This window comes from Notolabrus celidotus, chromosome 18 (assembly GCF_009762535.1).
Source record: "Notolabrus celidotus isolate fNotCel1 chromosome 18, fNotCel1.pri, whole genome shotgun sequence".
NCBI classification, from domain to species: domain Eukaryota; kingdom Metazoa; phylum Chordata; class Actinopteri; order Labriformes; family Labridae; genus Notolabrus; species Notolabrus celidotus.
The window spans coordinates 30,044,212-30,059,960 of NC_048289.1; the positions used below are offsets into that span (position 1 = coordinate 30,044,212).

At 40.2% G+C, this 15,749-nt stretch overlaps 1 protein-coding gene and 1 long non-coding RNA gene across 2 annotated transcripts in view; one reads left to right on the top strand and one right to left on the bottom strand.

The window, feature by feature from the left end:
- Positions 1-60: 60 nt before the first annotated feature.
- The window catches only part of LOC117829839, a 57,166-nt gene continuing 41,477 nt past the window's right edge, over positions 61-15,749 (bottom strand). The window contains exons 4-5 of the long non-coding RNA XR_004634701.1: positions 5,029-5,136; positions 61-336 (exon numbers count right to left, since the gene is read on the bottom strand). This is a non-coding gene — a long non-coding RNA (uncharacterized LOC117829839). The remainder of the gene's footprint in view (positions 337-5,028; positions 5,137-15,749) is intronic.
- The window catches only part of mapta (microtubule-associated protein tau a), a 50,802-nt gene continuing 46,420 nt past the window's right edge, over positions 11,368-15,749 (top strand). Inside the window, exon 1 of the mRNA XM_034707538.1 lies at positions 11,368-11,536. The gene's annotated coding sequence lies outside the window, so the exon portion shown is untranslated. The remainder of the gene's footprint in view (positions 11,537-15,749) is intronic.

Sequence of the window (15,749 nt, forward strand, 5' to 3'; positions counted from 1 at the left end):
AGATAAACCAACACTGAAACATCTTCTTTAAACTAAGAAAACCCTGCAGTGTTAACAGAATAAAACACCCGAGTTTAACAAATACAACTTGATCCTCTGAAATCCTCTCTGAGACACATCACAGAAGACTCCAGGAGAGAGAAGGAAAGCCTCAAAAATATGAATATAAAAAAACCCTGTGTGTTTGGAGAGGGTTTATGGATGTTGGTCTGACCTGTATCAGCACCCTGCAGCACAGCTTCACCTTCAGAGGTGCCAGTCAGTCCACTGAAGTGTGATTCTTCCCAGAGAGAGCCCAGTCATGATGATCATGAGGCCTGTCACTCCAGCATCACCCTGATGGAAACAAACTCAGGTTAGTTTTATGTACAGAATCAAAACCTAATGTGCTAAATTACTGTAGCAAAAGGTTCTCAGGTAACGTTGCTCTCAAACAAACTGAGCCCTAAGAAGTGTTGTTCAGTGGACACACTATGTGCAGTTGTCTGTGCACTGCTGCCCTCTACTGGAGAGAAACATGTTGTCACTCAGCACAGGACACTTCAGCAGCTGTTTGCCTCCTTTTCTCAGCACTGTTATCACATCTGAGTTACTTTTTAAATTGAATTCAACATTACTCCAAAATAAGTTGCCTCTCTTAAAGTTTGTACAGATTCAGATTCAGATTCAGAGAACTTTATTAATCCCAGAGGGCAATTAGGTTTGCAGTGTACCAGCTTGTCGATAAACAACACAAACACTAACAAACAGAGAAACAACAGTCAACATGTCAGTGACAACAACAGTGCAACATGGGGCTTCTCATAAAGAGTAAAAGAATAAATTAAAATAGACTCAAATAACTTTTTAAAAAACACAGTAACAAGTGATAAATACTAAGAACCACCTTATAAATACACAACTTCACAACTTCACATGGAAAATCTGTAACAAGCTGTTACAAACTGCTATCAGCATGTAGAAGTCTGATGTGTCAGATGAAATGTGATGTTTTAACCACTAGATGTCAGTGTGGAGTAGATACTCTGTTTGCACAGAGACAATTAATCCATGGTTTAAAGATCTGCATACACAAACAAAAGCTCCCATCTTTATATAATCAGAGTTTCAGTTTTTATCAAAACAATGAGGAACAAAATCTATTCCTTGTGATCTAGTTTCTGAGACTGGAGGATTAATTCTCTGATGTTTGTTTTCATTGAACAAGAGGTTTGAAGACCTCAACATCTCCCTGAGAGGAGGTGATATATTATTGACTACATCTTATGGAACATTTTGTGTTTTTGCCTCTGAAGAAAACTGAATCTGAGGACACGTCTGAGGATGGAGGTCAGGGAGTGGCTCAGGTGGATGTAGCTGTGGGTGCAGAGAAGCTTCAGTTGAAATATCTCATTAATAAACATAATTGTTCCTAATTTAATTGATGTTTTTAATCAGGAAAATTAAAAATTGACAGACTTACTCTCCAGCTAGAGGACTGACAGCCTCATCAAAGCCTTTGCTGCCCTCTAGTGGTCACATATCTGTCTTACAGTGGGTTCCTTTAATTTGAATTTGATTCTTAACACAAGATGTTAGGGGTTTTCAGAGCTTCAGTTCAGCTACAACCCTTAGATTAATGTAAGTTAACATGACTTCCATGGGGAATATTGTGTGTTTGTCTTTTTGGTGTGGATTTCTCCCACACTGAGAAAACAGAAGACATAACAGGTCTTGATCTACGGTCACACCAAACACCTGACCCACACTCTGTGACTCTGAGGAGCGCTGACTCTTCTTCAGCACTGGGATTTTTATTTATTTATTTTAAGCAGTTTTATTGGTTTTTGTTTTTCTACAAACAGAAGAGAATTAAATCAAATCATACATCTTGACTTCATATCACATTTAAAATAGTACATTAAGAGTGGATTATATAAAGGAATATACATTGGAAAGAGAAGAAAGAAAAAATAGAATAAAATAAACAAATAAATAAATAAATAAATAAATAAAACAAAATTAAATTGAATTAAATTAAATAGATAAATACATAAAACAAAATAAAATAAATAAATAAATAAATGAAATAAAATAAAATAAAATAAAATAAACAAATAAATAAATAAAACAAAATCAAATTAAATTAAATTAAATTAAATAGGCACATGCACAAAACAAAATAAAATAAAATAAATAAATAAAATAAATAAAATATTGCCACCGTGTCATAGCGTACATTCGAGACAAGGAAAACCCAGCGGCTAGACCATTCCCCCCCCCCAGGTCGATGTCATGCATATTGCCATTATAATACATTTTGCATACCAAGTACAAGCAAGTATAATACCTGTTAACAAAAGGCAAAGTTAGCTAAGCTTTATTGATAATTATATTTTTTTAAAAGGGAGGAGGATGCTTATTGATTAGCTCTCTGCAGGTTTGGTCATTTCATGTAGTTTTGTCCCCTCATCACAAGTTGAGTCAGTTCTTTAGGTAAATAACTGAACTCAGGAGACCACATGTCAGCACTTAGATTTATAAAACAATCCACCAAAGCACTGATCGTTCTCTCAAAGTATTGAACTCTTGGCTACAGAAAGCTCAGCATCCACTCCTGGGGAGGAATAGGTGCTGATGCAAAACAAGACACACTAAAACAAAAGTCTGACTCCTGGGAACTTCCCACTCAAGACGACGTCTAACTCAAGCTCTGCTCAGTGATGAGTCCTGATCGAGGACACATCTACATCAAGGGAACTTCACATTTCTTCCTTCAAGGCCTCGTCCAGTTCAAGGAAACTTGAGTCAGAGTTGAGGGAAGCCTGCAGGGACACTTTCCTAGTAGAAGCTCTGTTAGAGGACACGTTCAGATCAGACACACTTCCTCCCAGTGATGATGTCACAGCCATTACAGCCAGTCTCACAACCGCCAGCTTACTGCGTGTACGTAACTCTGACCTTTTTATACCCGCAGACATTAGGAGAGCCTGGGTTTAAAATAAGTGAACTCCCTGAGAGCAGGAGTGACTTCAGTGATCTGTTTCATCATTGGATCAACAAAATGTTATTTAATGGGCTTTAGAGGTGCCAGGAGGTGGACTGCTCTGCCCTCTGGACAGAGCCAGACAGGCTGCTTCTAATCTACAGACCCAGCTAAGCTAAGCAGCTGCTGGAGCTTCATGTATGTCACAAACACACACATGAGTGTTATCGTCTTTACTGGCAGAGAGGAGGGGCATTTCCTTTCTCTCTCAGACTCAAACTTTAACCTTGATCTTCTTCAGACGCACTAATCTCCACTTCCTGTCAGGTGTGCAGACAGATTTAAACTCTGCCGCCGAGGCGTCTCCTCCAGGTAAACAGACTGCCGACCATTCAAGGATTTAAAGCGTGTGTAAAAGGAGATTTTCAGCCTGAGAAGGATCCCACGGCAGCACCTGGTTCACAGTTAACTCCACCACAGGATAAATCCAATCATCTCCAACCCCACAGCCAGAAGCAGCTGTTACACTGGGAAGCTTTCCAAAGAGAGGGAGGGAGAGAGGGAGGGAGAAAGAGAGAAAGGAGGCACAAAGAGTCTCATCCTGCCAGCAACATTCCCAAACAGATCCCAGCGTCAGATATTCCACCGCTGTTTTCCAGAGCTGAGCGGTTTCTCGACTTGGTGTAAAAGTTGGCACCAAGTGTGTGACAGCGAGAGGCCACAGACGGGCCGGGGGAAGACGGGTGACACAAGGGTGCACTGTTCAGTCCCTCAGGGCTCCTCCGCTTTATGTGCCAAGACTCGACCTTTGTGTGCCGACGACACCGAGCTGTTACTGTAGCTGCTGTTCAGTCTGGACGTCTCAGACACAAAATCTCTGCAGAAGTTAGCTTTAAGGGTCAAAATACATCCTTACAACACCTGACATGCCACAGAAATATCATGCACCAGTTTGTTGATGCACTTAAATGAAGCTTATACTGAAGAAGAATCCAAACACAAACACTCTAGATGTCTGGGACATCATTTTACTCAAATTCAGTCCCCCTTTTTATGGAGATAAAGTTCAGAAGGCTTCACAAATCTGGCTTCAGAGTGGGTTTGTAAAATGAAGTCACTGTGAGGTCGCTGCTCGTTCAATCATGAACTAATCGGTGCACCGTTGGCCTAGGGGTCTAAGCGTGCACCCCATGTACAGACGGTCACAGCAGTCGCAGGTTTGACTCCCTGCGTTGAAGATTTGGGCCATTAGATGCAAAAATGCCCCCGAAAAAATAAGACGAAAAGCAAAGCTTTTGTTCTGTAATTCAGTCATCAAATTGACAAAATTGACAAATACGTGTACATAATGATGCTGAAAACTAAATATATGATGCTAAATCAGGTAAAAGCCTAATTAAGATTTAAATTCTTTAATCAAAGGTGACCTGATGGGAAACAAAATAGTGGAAAAACAAACAAAAACAACTGATGCAGATTTGGTTCTACTTAGCACCATCTAAAGCCACCTTCTGCAGAATCAAACCCTCATCTTCCAGGTATCACAATCTTCCAGGACTCAGAGGTAAAAACCAAACCTGGACTCCTTGGTAAGAGTTACGCAGCATGAAGGTATTTCCTGCTCATAAAGTTCATCCTGCCTGAGGAGCTGCTGATTCAGCTCTTCTCTGGAATCACTGAATGTGTTTAATGTAACATAAATGCAGCAGCCTGAACACAGAACCTTCTTTACATGCAGGCTGTGTGCATTGAGACATATGGGACATACTGCTTCATCATTAAATGCATCTTGAACTCTGACCCTCTTGTTTTTAACCATACCACCAAAATGATGAAAACACTGCTCTGTTAAAACCTCAGAAAGCCCGGAGCGTTCTCTGAACAAACCAGCCTGCATGATGCAAAACATTCTCAAAGGAGGAAAGACATCAGGCTCTTTATTGGCATCCTGTGCGGATCAGGACACTGAAATTATTCTCTGCACATCCATGATCGTCGTCTGGTTTGAATCAAACACACAAACAAACAATAACACAAGAACAACAACGATCAGAGCCACTAACCCGGCCTTCATCCAGGAGGAAGACGTGTGCAGAGTTCTAGGAAACTTCACCGCAGAGGAGTCAAAGTCCAGACACGACATGCTGAGACTTCTTCTCAGTGATGGAGCTCTGTATGAACAATAAAACATCACTCTGATTAGGAGAAGAAAAGACCCTTTGATCATCAGTGTTGTCCTTGTTTCCTTTTACTGTGGTTATTTTGACCTCTGACATTTATGGAAAAGTCAATCATGAGTCAAAAACCTGTTATCTGTTAGGGCTCAGGTCAAACTATTGATCTTTTTTAATCACATGTTTAAAATGTTTTTATGTCTTTTTATCAATGTTAAACGATTCCCCACCCTGTCTTAAATCCAATGATCTTGGTTACGATGGCGGCTCGAGGAGGAAATAGAAAATCGAAATAGGAGTAGCAATAGAATAGGAAATAGAAACTAGGGGCACTGTTGACCTAGCAGTCTAAGCGCACCCCTCATGTACAGAGGCTGTAGTCCTGGTCACAGCGGTTGCAGGTTTCGACTCCCAGCCTTGACCATGGACTGCATGTCCTCCCTCTCTCTCTACCCCCCACATTTTCTGTCTCTCTCCAGCTGTCCTATCAATAAAGGCAAAAAATAAAGCTTAAAAAATTATAATAATTGATAATAATAATACAAATCTAATATATCATGAGTAAACATAAAGCAGAAATGGATTTTGAATTACACTAATTGCATTAAAGTGTATATAAATAAACAACAAAGGGAAGTAGTGAAGAAATAAGTAAATAAAAGATATAGCATGCGGGTTAAGACATTAAAAAAATAAAGATAAAAGTCTAAGATATTTAAAAACACTAAAAATAGCAATACAAAAATAATACAAATTGAAGAGTTAAAAATATATAAAACTATAGAATATTTAAATAAATATGAAATGATAAATAAAAAATCTCAACAGTGTCTGGAATTGAATGATCTTGGTTATGATGGTGGCTCGAGAAGGAAATAGAAATAGAATGGGAAATAGAAACTAGGAAGGAATATGCATAAATGTGTTTTTAATGCATTAACTTCATGGTTTAGCCCCCTCTCTAAGTTACTCTAAAGGAAAGGAACTCTTTAAACCAGATAGTTAAATGGTCAAGCAAGTTGATTGGTGAGCCACAGGCATCCACAGTTTCCCTGTACACTAACCAGTTACAGAGGATAGCCACCTCTATTTTAAATAATGCCTCACACCCTCTGCACAGTGATTTCCAGCTTCTTCACTCTGGACAACGGTTTTTAGTCCCAAGGTGCAGGACACAGCGTGACAAGAAAAGCTTTGTTCCTGCTGCTGTTACTGAGCTGAACAAGCAATAGCTTTTATTTTCTCACACAGAGTCAGCCTCCAATCTTATGACTTGAGCCCAGATTGTCTTATTTATTCATGTGATTCTATCGTTTTTATTGGTTGACTGTTTTCTGATATGCTTTTTAAATGGAACCTTTAGCACTTTTATCATTTTATCATTTTATCATGTCTATTCATTTTACCATTTTTAGTGTTAGATTAGTTTTTAGGATATATTTTGTATGTTTTGCACATTAAGTAGATGGTTCTGTCTGAAGTCTATCTTGTAATTGTGTATCGACCTAACATCTCACTGGCTGCAAAACAAGTTTACCTATGGGTACAAATAAAGTAACCTGAACCTGAACCTCTTACATCCCCACAGCCCCAAAACTGTGGAACTCTCTTCCCCCCCACCATCCAGTTCTCCCCCTCTGTTGAGACTTTTAAAAGTCGTCCTAAAACTCACTTTTATTCTTTAGCTTTTAACTGCCTCTAACCACACCGGCTCAGATGCTTCACTGCACTGTCAATTTTCATCCTTGTCATTGCTGCTGTCATTATTACTGTGAATTTAATTTGTAATTATATTACTCTCTCACCACTCTGCTTTCCCTCCCCCTCTCTTCCTCTGTATGTGTTGTTTTTATTTCATTTGCTCTTTGTTTTCCTCTCTGTCTGTTGTAAAGCACTTTGGATCAACCGTGTTGTGTGCTGAATAAATGAAGTTGATTTAACTCTGACAGCTTTTTGTTAAATACTCATCAGTTAAAGCAGTTTTAGATTCTGTTCTTCCTGCCATGTTTATTTATAAAGATGAATTATATCCATTTTAATCTAAACAGTTAAAATTCTAATAGTGGTATTTTTTTCTCATACAGGTCAGTGGGTCAGGTGTTCATCTTGTCTCAATCATGTAAATAATGTTGAATGCAATGAGCTGTGATTAACACAAACACCTGGGCCCTGGACTGAACCAATCATCTCACTCAGAGAGGGGTGGATCAGGGGAGAGATCCTTTGTGTGTTTAGTTTATTTGATTTGTTTATAGTGTTTCGTCTGGTGAGCTCATTGTGAGTATAGTGAGTTAAACTCTTTCTTCCTGCCCATCGTGTGTAGGTATTTGTCATTTTGAATGTAATTCCTCATCTCTCTGATAAATATAAAACCTTCTGCTTTAAAAATGTAAAAACTGCAGACCTCTCTTGCTGCTACTGACTGACTCTTTAAAGCACATTTCTTTCAATGCATTCATGAAATCTATAAATAAAATCACACTTTTTAACCTCCGATTATATCAAATAAATTGTTGATTTTCAGACATATCTTCTCCTGTTATTTTATGTTGGATCACAACCAAATAGATATTCTACAGAAGCCCTAAAATGACTCTACTAAATACATTTTATTTAATCGTTATCGCAAGATAACAAGCTTTGTTTTCTCGAGATAACGAGAAAACTAAGAAAATAAAATGTATTTAATCATGTTCTTTTAGAGCTTCCATAATAAATATAAAAGGAGTACATTTATACAATAAGATAAAATAAGACAAGACAAGACAAGACAAGATAAGACAAGACAAGACAAGACAAGACAAGACAAGACAAGACAAGACAAGACAAGACAAGACAAGACAAGACAAGACAAGACAAGACAAGACAAGACAAGACAAGACAAGACAAGACAAGACAAGATAAGACAAGATAAGATAAGACAAGATAAGACAAGATAAGATAAGACAAGATAAGACAAGACAAGACAAGATAAGATAAGACAAGATAAGACAAGACAAGATAAGACAAGACAAGATAAGATAAGACAAGACAAGACAAGATAAGACAAGACAAGACAAGACAAGACAAGACAAGATAAGACAAGACAAGACAAGACAAGATAAGACAAGACAAGATAATACAAGATAAGATAAGACAAGACAAGACAAGACAAGACAAGACAAGACAAGACAAGATAAGACAAGACAAGACAAGACAAGACAAGACAAGACAAGACAAGATAAGATAAGATAAGACAAGACAAGATAATACAAGATAAGATAAGACAAGACAAGATAAGACAAGACAAGACAAGACAAGACAAGACAAGACAAGATAAGATAAGACAAGACAAGACAAGACAAGATAAGATAAGATAAGATAAGACAAGACAAGACAAGACAAGATAAGATAAGATAAGACAAGACAAGATAAGACAAGACAAGACAAGACAAGACAAGACAAGATAAGATAAGATAAGACAAGACAAGACAAGACAAGATAAGATAAGACAAGATAAGACAAGACAAGACAAGACAAGACAAGACAAGACAAGATATTACTTTATTGATCGGGGGGAAGGGGGGGATTCAGTTTTTGCAGCAACCCAGACATAAGTACAGTCAAGAAAAAGTTTCAATTAGTCAAATAAAATAAGAAAAAATAAAAATAGATGAATAAAGACAGAATACAATTTGGATAAATACAAATGTTACAAATGGATTAAATAGCAGTAATTAGAGGCAGTATTAAAACTGATTCAGTAGTGACAGGTTGACATGGTGTGATTATGGTTTGTTAAAGACAGATTAAGTAATATAATAAATAAAAATGAGTAATACAAATATACATATGGTAACCAAGTAACTTCAGGTGATATGAAAGGCCTGTTATCACTGTGTTTGTTTGTTTTTTTCACAAACATTGTTTTGAAAATTTTGCCTCAGTAAAGAATAAAAAGAGATTTAGTTATAAGACGTTTATCTTACAGGCTGAAGGTTAAAAAAACACAAAAAATGAGCTTCATTCTCTGAATAAAAAGAGATAAATGATCCCTTTATCTCGAGAAAACTGAGAAAATGAAATGTATTTAACATTTCCTTTTAGTACTGAAGCGTATTGCGCTCACATGAGGGAAAAAAATTCTGCTGTAATTCTGAATTAGTAAATTAATTATCTCAGAATTATGAGAAAAGTTTTTGTAAATAAAAAAAATCTGCTCTGTTTTTCTGAATTAATGACATACCTCTATAGTAAAATCCCAATAACATGTCAAGGCCACACAAGGAAGTAAACATGCCGCGGTTGTTCACTTTAATCCAGGTTTATTTTGCTCTGGGTTTAAGACATTGGGAGATACTGGTCTCTCTAAGTAACATAGATGGTATTATGATTAGCTTGTTGATTTTTTTTCTCATGTATCCACAATACGCTTCAGTATTTTAGGGCTTCCATAATATTTGAATTTCTGATTAGTTTTGTGAATTCCTCCCTTGAGTCAACATGAAACTGAGATGTGTGATGTGTCTGTTTAAGCTCACAGTCTGTGATTGTTGAACTTGTCATTCCTCTGAACTGTTGCTATAAAAGTCTAAATCCTCAGGTTTCAGTTATCACTCCGGATGTTGAACTCACTGCAGGTAATTAATCTCATTTACCCACAATAGCATCAGTGAGGTCTAACACTGCTGTTTGAGCATGAAGCCTGGCTTGTTGTCAACATTTCAATTTAACCTGAGAGTGTTTGAAGGCTTTGAGGTCAGGGAGTATTATCTACAATGTTACAATGTTACAATGTTACAATGTTACAATGTTACAATGTCATTTAGCAGACGCTTTTATCCAAAGTGATGTACATACGAGAACAAGAACAACACAAGCAAAGATCTAGACAAGAGGAAACAAGATCAGTAAGAGTAACAAAGTGCTTCAAGTCCATTTGGGTGCAGGTACTGCCAAGCAGTGTAAAGGCAATGCACAAAGTAAATAAGGAACATCTACAATGAAGCAACCAAACCATTTAAGACCTTCCATTATCATCATCAACAATTAACATCACCACAATAATGACCAAAGTACCAAGTGCTGGGTCACTCCAGACCTGAACACAGATTACCAGGAAAGTGTGAGTCAACTGTAGCTGGAAGACATGATCTGCCACTGGGGACCAGTGGAGGAGCCAGGGGGTGGCCAGGGGTGGCCATGGCCACCTCTGAAAACTGATTGGCCACCCCTGTGGCCACCCTGAAATTCTTAAACATGATTGGCTATTTGCCATGTCAGAGGCATTACTTATATTGAAATCAGCCATTGTGCAGAGAAACTAGTTTCTTTAAAGCTGCTGTGAGGAACTTTTGTTTTGTATTGATTCTGGCGCCCCCTTGTGGACAAAGTGATACCTCTTATCTCTTGTCCTATACATGCAAAAGTAGTCTTTTCAACAGAAACCTCTTCCTGTTGTCTTTTAACAGTCAGCTTTATCAGGCAATGTGATTATTTTCCATGAAAACAGTCAAATAAAGGCTGTCTCTGAAGCGAGATGTCCATCATCTGGCCTAAAACCTACCCCCTCAGGGCGGTTTCAGGCATTAAAAATGACTACAGAGAAGGTGTCAGTGTTGTTGCTGATGGTCTTGTTTCCTATTGAAGGTCATAAAGAGGCATCGGTATCATTTTCAGTCTGTTTCTCAGCCAGTTCAAAACTCCTCACAGGGCCTTTAAATTTGAATATTGTTTTTGTTGATGCTTTGACTTTGGACAATCATCCTCATTTTGTGTCTTTAAAGAGTTCAGCATATTTAAATGTTGACACTCGGTCGAGTTACATTTTTAATGTCAACGTTAGACATCTACAAAAATGTAATATTTCTAAAATGATTTCATAAAAGAAGTTAAAGTAGATGTGATTATTGTAAGTAACCCTCTTAGGTTTGGGGTAAGCTCTTAAGTTTGTTTTCCACACCTGGCCACCCCTTCAACAGTCAGTGCCCCAGTTTGGCCACCCAAGTCAAAACTGTCTGGCTCCGCCCCTGCTGGGGACAACAGTGGAGAACAGTCTAGCTAAGTGCATAGTGCTTCCTAAAGAGCTGGGTCTTTAGCTGTCTTTTGTATCTACCCTGTTGTTCTTTCTTTGTTTCCACATGAGATCAATGTCTGATTTCTTCCTCCATTCCACTCAATGATCATCTTTTACTGTGGGTGTACATAAATCATACATTACACACGTCTTTGTTTACACCATGCATGATTACAGCAGATGCACTGAAGGCTGATGGGTGCAGACAGGTTGCATTTCAGGACAGACAGTCTCCTCTCTCCGCAGCGCCCCCTCTCGGCCTGCTGCAGCACTGCGAGGAGAAGCTGAGTCGACCCGGTGAGCGACTGCCACTGAAGAGACAACACCGCTGTCTGCACTCAGGTAAGAAAACCTCCCAGATTCTCTTCTATTCCACGGATTAAACCTGACTCTGACACCGCGCACCGAGCCGCGGGTCTGTGCGCTGAGCGTCGGAACCCTCCATCGGCATTCTTCGTCTTCTTGTCACTTAATATTTTGTGCATGAGGGAGGAGAGGCTGGGCCTGTGTGCGCTTACACGTACAGAAATATCATGAACTTGAACGAGATGCATATTCCGTGCACCCCACGGATAGCACAGATCCTCCTCCTGCTGCAGATTTGAGGTTTTTTAATCAGAATACTTTGATTACGCGCGATCCGCATCCACAATAAACACACACACACACACACACACACACACACACACACACACACACACACACACACAGAAGCGTGTTTTTGTTGCAGTTTTTCATGCAGCCATGGTCGCTCCATCCCCACACAAACACGTCTCAATCTGCATGTTCTCTCCTCTCTCACAGCAGGAGGAACAAACACACTGAAATGTCTCCATTGTGCATCCTCAGGAGGAGCAGGTCCGGCGCTCGCTCCAGCAGCACAGAGATTGTCCTTGCGCGCGGTAACAAGACTAATCCTCCAGAATATTTATAATCTCATTATAAAAGGATTCCCTGGGGACAACAATGCAATGTTATTTCTCTGATGTTTACTCCAATGGAGGGGCAGCAGTAAACACTTCTTGTCTTTGTGTGCTGTGCGCGCAGTGTCGGGCTGAATTCACGTTGTGTTTCTCTCTCCTGTGATTCTGGATCCTTCTCTTCTTTCTTGCATCTGATGGCCTACATGGTTTTTAGCATGGCTGTCCGTGCAGCACGGAGGAGCTTTTTTTAGTCTCTAACCTCCCCCCCCCCCCCCCCCCCCTACATGTATAGCAATGTGAAAACAACCTGTCCCCTGTGTATTCCTTCATTTGCATGCAGTCTCCCATGTATGGTCCTGGTCTACATTATTCAGAGAGCTGGTTTCTGTGGGGAATGATGGGATGATGGTGAAGATGATGATGCAGAGCCTGTGCGCAAATGCCAAGCCCATTTTTCATGTGAGAGTCCGCACAGCAGCCTCTCTCTCTCTGCTGTCAGTGAACCAGGCTGCTTATCTGACACATATGGGCTCTTCAGTAATCCGCGCGGGGTCAGTGGACAGGGTCTGATCCACAGTAGGTGCATGAGCAGCCTTTCACCATGAAGCCAAGGGAAAACAAAAGGCTGTATGTAATTCGCTGTTTGCGTGTCAGTGGTGATGAAACCTGTTCTCATGGACAGCGTGGATTCAGTGGAATGAGGTCTCTTTCCTCTGTCACACCTCTGCTCCATCCTCCTGAGGAGAGCCAGGTTCTAGTGCGTAACATTACAAGCAGAGAGGAGGAAGAGGAGGAGGAAGAAGAGGAGGAGGTGGGGGAGGAGGTGGGGGTGAATCGGGCATGTTGTGGGCTGTAACCGCAGCTGGAAGCCATTCCAAGCGGCCAGATGATCCAAAGGAATGAGAGACATCTCAGTGTCATTTTGTTCATGTCTGGATTAGACACAGACAGCCCTCTGCAAGTTTCTGCAGCATGTTGGCACGGGGTGATCCCAGAGAGAGGGATGGGTCTGCTGCCAGCACAGAGAGGGCAGACAGGGACCCCTCCCCCCTCAGAGAGAGAAGTTTGATGTTGAAGAAGGAGACAAAGTTTTATCTGGTTTATCTCTTGTCTTCAGGCTGAGTGTGGAGGCCATGTTGTTTGTTCAATATGCAGCTGATGCCTTGTTATCAGCGCGCTAAATGGCTGCTATCAGTGATCAACAGGAGCATAGATGTGACTTAGAAGACCCTCACAGTACCTCTTTGCGGCTGAGTGTCTGCATGACATCACTCATTGCACTAAAGGTGCAGTTCTGAACCCTGAAATATGGATGACGCCATGTTTGTTCTTTATTTTGAGACAGAAGTGACCAAAATGATAATTAGAGAGTTAACAGCAGTCAACAAGAGATTCTTTTTTGAGATAGTGGCAGTAAGAGAACTCATTTATCCTTCATACAGGGAACCTAACTCACAACACACTTGTTTTCTTATCAGTATCAGGTCTTTCATCTCCTTTGTGGGAAACCCAACATCAACCCTGACTCCTCTGGATGGGCTGCCATGAGTAAATAAATAAATCAGAACGTTTTCACGATATACAAAAATAGATTTATTGTTAGTTTGACTAAAACTGGACTTTTAAAAAACATGTAAACATGTCAGCCCGACTGAAATCACACTAAGTCAAATTTCATGAAGGACTCGTACCCCTAGATCATGCAGTTGGGGTTCAATTTTCTTTTGCTGATTTTTCTTTTGGCATTCTTTTTTTTAAAAGTTATATTTTTTAAGACAGTTGGAGAGAGACAGGAAATGTGGGGAGCAGAGAGTTGGTGAAGAACTGCAGTAAATGGTCGAGACTGGAATCGAACCTGGGACCTCTGCGATGAGGGCTATGGCCTCTGTATGTGGGGCGCGCTTAGACCGCTAGGCCAACGCCGCCCAACCCCAAGGCATTCTGCATATACTTGGCTTTGACCATAGACTGTATAAAATATGGACGTAGTGTCCGTGACGTCACCCATCTGTTCCTGAGAGCTGTTTTGAAGCCAATCAACGGCGGCAGCCATATTGGAAATGCGGAACTCAACCAGGCAGAGTGTGACGTAAAGGGGCGGAGTTTGAGCCTCCTAGCCAACAGCTATGTGTTCCCGTCTGGGAGCCAAGTCAGTTGCTGCTTGGGGAAGACATGCAGCAAATGGTCGAGGCTGGAATCAAACCTGCAACCTCTGTGACGAGGGCCCCTGTATATGGGGTGTGCTTAGACCGCTAGGCCAACAGCCCCCAACCCCTAGGTATTCTGCGTATACTCCACAGTTTGCACGGCGGGCTTTGACCCAAACATTGAACGGTATAAAAGTGTAGAAGGAAGCCAGGGAACAAACAAAACCTCAACAGAAGAAGAAGAATGGAAGTAAACAAGAGAAAGCTTTTAATATGACGTGTTCAAGAAGGAGAACCACGTTTGCTCATGTTTTCACCGTTTAACGGACAACCAGTTAGCCTCCTCTCTTTAAAATAATATAAACTGTTGAGTTATATAAAAGTCATCCTCATACAGAGACTAAACTGTATGTGTTCTTACCAGGCTGTAAACATGTTTAATTCTGCAGAAAAGTAATGTTTGTCTCTTTATTATGGGGCTGAATTGGGAGTGAGTCATTTTTGGGGGCTGCCTCTAGTGGCCACTGAAGGAACTACAGTTGTTGGGACTTTCACATTGTCTTATACTCTCTCAGAATAAATGGGTGCATCTTGACTCAGGACAGACTCTATTCTTTCAGTGGTGATTTATTCTATGTTTGATTCATTAGTCAGACAGTCTGATGTGTTGAATTCTGTGTCTGCATCAGAATGAACGTCCAAACAAAGCAGCAGGTTTATTATATCGCTGCAGCTCTCTCATTGAAACAATCACTTCTCTGAATTTGGCTGCTTACGTGACTGAGTCATCAGCCTCAGAAACACATGCATTATGAAATGAGTCTTCAGCAGAGTGCTCCATTTAGCAGACACTGACAGGCTACTGCCACGCACAGGCTCAGGGCCAAAAGTGACCGCATCCAACCAGCCGGCCTCATTCTGGAAGGGCCTATCTGAGGAGCTTAGCCTGGCAAAACCGACTACATCACCAAAATTACTTTTCTACAGCCGAGCTTTTTATATAAGTTCCACAGATTTACTTTATTAAAGGACTCAGAGCTCTGGAACTCTGGAAGTGTAAGTCGATTAATCGATTTGTTTTCAGCTCCTCTAATGTGAAGATTTCCTCTTTAAGATTTATGTGAGTGTGAATGTTCAGCCTTTGTTCCTTTAACAAGACAGGTGTGCACAATAAAACACGGCTGCAGCTGTCTTCATGCTACACAGATTTTATGAACAGATTTTAAAAGTTGAATGAAATAAAACAAGGAATAAAGAGAGAACATTTTGGAGATGTATTAAAAGAACTCTGACTGTTTTACAATCCATAAGTTCAGTGGTAAAACTATAAATCAGGAAATAACTGATGATTAAATTCTCTTTACTAATTATCAAAAATAAGGGAACAAAGCAGGCTTCAAAAATTTGACTTTGGCATTTTGGCAGTCACCATCTTTGTTTTTAGGAGCCAGGAGCAACAATAATCAGACATAAGGGAGGAGCTGT